Source organism: Sciurus carolinensis, unplaced genomic scaffold (assembly GCF_902686445.1).
Source record: "Sciurus carolinensis unplaced genomic scaffold, mSciCar1.2, whole genome shotgun sequence".
Lineage (NCBI taxonomy): Eukaryota > Metazoa > Chordata > Mammalia > Rodentia > Sciuridae > Sciurus > Sciurus carolinensis.
Genome location: NW_025920120.1, coordinates 1,285,248 through 1,290,139, shown reverse-complemented (window position 1 = coordinate 1,290,139; position 4,892 = coordinate 1,285,248). Strand labels below are relative to the sequence as shown.

The following is a 4,892-nucleotide window of genomic DNA, read 5'->3' as shown; positions in this document are numbered from 1 at the left end:
ACCTCAACACTGATGCTTATTCAATCTTCACCTTATATTTCTGTCACAGCTGCACTGTTGAGCTCCACACATATCGGAGCTTTCCCACATGATGTAGTTACATCACTGCAGTTGCAATCTTCTTTGCCCTAGGTAGTGTTTTAGGTATGTGTTTAAGTAGTTAAACCTTTCTGACTTAGGTATAAACTTGCTATCCTATTTTAGAATGGTAATACAATTTTGTGAAAAAATTGTGCCATGGGAACCGACTTAATGTATTGAGCATATAATGTGTTTTTATTTAAAACTGAAATTCCAGAATTATGCCTGCTCATTTTTAACATTACCTTAGATTATATTCTGCATTTTTCAGTTGTTCTTATATTCACATCTTCTTTTGTAAATTTTTTACATTTGCTTTCTTTGAAGAGTGTACTTACAAGTTCAAAGGGTGAGGATGTTCAAAGTTCAAACCAGTGAGAATGCAGAGAAAGGGGCCCTTTGTACATGGTGCATGGAAAATAAATCAGGTCAGCTGTGATGGCCAATGGTGTTGAAGTTTTTCAGAAGTTAAAACTGGAGCTGCTGTGGACCCAGCAATGCCAATGTGAGGCATGCACCCAATAAAAGGTGAGCACCATGCTGAGGAGAAGCCATACTCCCCAGGTACTGCAGTGCCATCAGACACTGTCCAACACAGGATCAGAAGTGAGTGTGTGTTCATCCTTTTTAAGGTTGTAGTTGTGATTAACATAGGTGTTTTCTATCTATTTGGTGTGCATTCTTAAATCTCCTGAACTCTGATCATCCACACTGCCTCTTTCATATTTTCCCAGATTTTAGAACACACACGTGCACACACACACATACACCTTCACTCAGTCTTCGATTTTAACTCTCCTCATTGATTATGTTAGTGCTCTTCAGAATTATTTTTATCCACATGTCTTTTTTTTTTGTGGAGTCTTAAGCAAGAACTTACCATTTCTGACTACTTCAGTGAGAGAACAGTGGTAGACTCTTGGTGAACATGTAGAAATTGTGTTCCCTTTGTGGCCGTGCAGAGGTGACGCTGGGGATGGGGCTCTGGCGCAGGACTCAGCTAGCAGCCAGATGATGTGAAATGGTGAAAGAGTGGGTTGAGGGGCTTTTCAGAACCTCAGCTCAACCTGTTCTGTGTCGTGTGTCTGACTCTTGGGATGGCCCCACTGCCTCTGCAGACCTGGCTGTGTACACACACATACTCACACACACTCACCTGTTAAGAATACCTGAATTCTGTGCAGTTTTGCCAATCATGTTTGTATTTCAACATGTATTTCAAATGAGTTCTCTATTCACTAATACTAATATTACATACTTTCTTCCTTCTGCTTCTTTGGATTCACAAAATACAAAATAAGACTAGCATTTCTATACAAATGTTGGGTCATAACTGACTGCTCACACCCCAGTGTATCTCAGACTGTCTAATTTTTGATCCAGACATTATTGACATCTGAAATTGAATCTAATATTTTATGCTGTATTTTAATTAATTTGATAATTTTAATATGTCCTGAGCACAGTGAAAAGGTTTGGTACATGTGTGCCCTGTAACAATAAAATCAGAGAAATTCCCACATCCATCTCACCAAGCATTTTTCTTTCTCTATGGTAGAGAAACCAAAATTCTCTTCCCACTATTATGAAAAGCACTGTACATGTGGCCAGTCATCGCCCTCTGGACAGCAATTCAGAAAACACTCTGGGCATGTGGCTGTGACTTGGCATCTGCTGACTGCTGCACTCCTGCCTCTGGGTAGCACCACCCACATTCCTGGGAGGTCAACCTTGGGTTTGCCCACGATTTCACATGGCAGTATTCCCATTAACCTGACTTGTGTTGTTTAGCATGGTGTCCTACAGGTTCATGCAGATTGCCACAGATAGCAGGGCCTCTTGGTTTGTATGGATAAATAGTTTTCCTTCTGTTCATGTTCCCACAGTTCCTGGCCTATCCATTTGCTCTTTGCTTAGATTGCCTTCTGATCCTGTGTTGGACAGTGTCTGATGGCACTGCAGTACCTGGGGAGTATGGCTTCTCCTCAGCATGGTGGTCTCCTTTTGTAGGGTGCATGCCTCACATTGGCATTGCTGGGTCCACAGCAGCTCCAGTTTTAACTTTCTTAAAAACTTCAACACCATTGGCCATCACAGCTGTCCTGATTTATTTTCCATGCACCATGTACAAAGGGCCCCTTTGTCTGCATCCTCACTGGTTCTTGTTTTTGGGTTAAGCTATTCTAACAGGCAAGGCAGCACTGTGTGATGTTTTGATCTATGTTTCCTGGAGCTTTTCCTGGAGCTGTAAATTTTCCACATGCCTGCTTGCCATTTGCAGTGCTGGGGTCCTTTATTTGCCTGTGACCTCTGGGGTCCTCTCCAAATCATCTTTGCCCAGTCTGTGGGATTTTTTTAATGTATTTTCTTATTTTTATTATATTTTTGAGATATGAATGAGCCACACACAGCCTGGATGCCCATTCTCTTTCTGAGACTCTGGGAGGTTTCCTGGTGTCATCTGTTCTACAAGGTCCTTCAGACATTTTCACCAGCCACCATGTCTAGAGTTTGTGACTGATAATCCAGGAGTCTTGTGAGAGGGAAAAGGTGTGGGAAGAAAAGTCCCAGGAAAGAAGGCACAGCCTGGTTCACCCTGTCTGCCCCAGATGTGTGTGTTCCTATTGCAAACCAGTAAGAACCACAATGACATAAGATTGGTAAAAATATAACAGGCTCAAATGTACAAAAGGGTCACTTTTTTAAAAAAGAGCAGAAAGAACATATAGTAAAGGTTAAACAGACAGTTATAACTTTTGATCTGCAAATTTAATTCTGCTCACAGTACTTTTAGAAGCAGTTCTGATTTCCATGCTCTGCCCAGAAGAGCAACCCCTGGCACCTCACCATCCTGCACGTCCTGCACAAAATTTTTGCACCTGTCATCCTGGCTCCATTAAGCTCTGGCCATCAAATTCATCACTCACCTTTAAGAGTACCATCCTGGTCCCCTTCGTGGCCATTTTATGTGATCCCACACTGTCCAAACACAGCTGTACCCAGAGCCCTAACTGGTGCTGTGGGAAGCACATCCCCTGGCTAATTCCTGCTCTATTTCTCCCGTAACAAAAACCTAAGGTGTGGAACATTCTCTACTACTCACTACACTATTGCCAGCAGTGTCTCATAAATGCAGGTTGACAGTGATAGTGAATGCAACATTGATGAGTGAGTGAAGGAGGAGGTAACAGCCATGGTCAAGGATCAGATAGATGAGGTCATCCTGTTCACTGACACTCACTGTGGTTTCTAGCTGTGTCTACAACTTAATGGTTATTTGCAGCTGAAGCATTTCAGTTTTAAAATTGTGTTGAAAATTCCCGATTTGATCAAATGTCTGACTAAATTATTTGGCTATTTGAATCAATGTCCAGTCCTCTTGGAACCCTGGTATTCTGCCTTAATAACTAAACTTTCTCACTCTGAGCATCAATTGCACAATATCCACTTGTCTCATTACATCAAAACCAAACTTTCTAGTTGCTGCAAATCCAGCTCACCAAAAATTGCCTGATGTCAATCATACAAATAATCCTAACTTACTAGTGCTTGTTACACAGACACTTTCACATGGTCTGCCACACCACTGTGACTCTCATCAGCCCATGCATCTCCATTTTCCAGATCAAACACAAGCCCATGGATTAAACAGGACCTTCTCTGTCAACTTTATGCTGGTGAGCCTCTTTCCTCACAGATGAACATCACATGTCCTCTTTGCTGTCATCTCCATCACCTTCTCTGTGGACATGACAGTCAATGGGGCTGTGATCAACTTGATTCCTGATTTAATTGAACCTCAGCTGCACATGCCCATGTATTTCCTCCTTAGCCAACTGTGCTTCATCAACATGTTTTACATCACTACCACTGTGCCCAAGATGCTGGTGGACTACCTGATGGGCAAGGGGACCATCTCCTTTTCTGCCTGCACTGCCCAGTACTTTCTCTAACTGACTTTTGAGGTTGTCAAGTTCTTCCTGCTGAGACTTATGGCCCATGAAAGCCACATGATCATCTGCAGCCCACTGCACTACCCTGCTCTCATGAGCTGCTGCATTTGTTGGTTCATCCTGGCCAGCTCCTGTTCTGGTGGTGCTCTAGACAGTTTCCTCCTCATGTCCATCACCATGGGTCCCCCATTCCAAGTCTCCCATGAAGTTAACCATCTTTTCTGCAAGCTACCCACCATGCTGACACTGACTTGTGGTGACAAGGCCACATATGTAATGGTGATGTACATCTGCTATGTCATGATGCTATTGATCTCTTTCTCCATGGTGTTCACATCTTATGCCCAGATCTTTCTCATGGTGAATTGTACCATGTCAGCAAAGAGGAAGAGAAAATCCTTCACCACCTGCTCTTCACACATGATAGTGGTGATGATATTCTATGGGAACATCTTGTATAGGTATATGCTTCCCCAGTCCTACCACATCCCACTCAAAGATAAGATCTTCTCTGCCTTCTACACCACATTCATGCCCCTGTTAAGCCCTCTCATCTACAGGTTGAGGAACAGGGATGTTATGGTGGCCTTGGGGAGGGTAAGATCCTGCCATGGAGGAGCCTGCTGTGTGGTGAATAATGAACTCTGACATGAAGAACCTGTATGTGTGTCCCAGGGTATCTAGTTTGCACCGTGAATGGTGTGGGTCATGTTGGCGATGGTTTCCAAGGCCAGTTCTGCAGAGTGCTCCTCGGCTTCCCTCCCATCAGAGACCTGGCACCTTGGGGATGTGCACATGTGGGTGACACCAGGGTCCTGGGAAAAATGGCTTGCCCTTTTTTTGTTCCACCAATTTCAG

General features: G+C 43.4%; 1 pseudogene; it reads left to right on the top strand.

The window, feature by feature from the left end:
* The first annotated feature begins 3,788 nt into the window (after window positions 1-3,788).
* On the top strand, window positions 3,789-4,682 carry LOC124973735 (olfactory receptor 2T6-like; annotated as a pseudogene).
* Window positions 4,683-4,892: the final 210 nt, after the last annotated feature.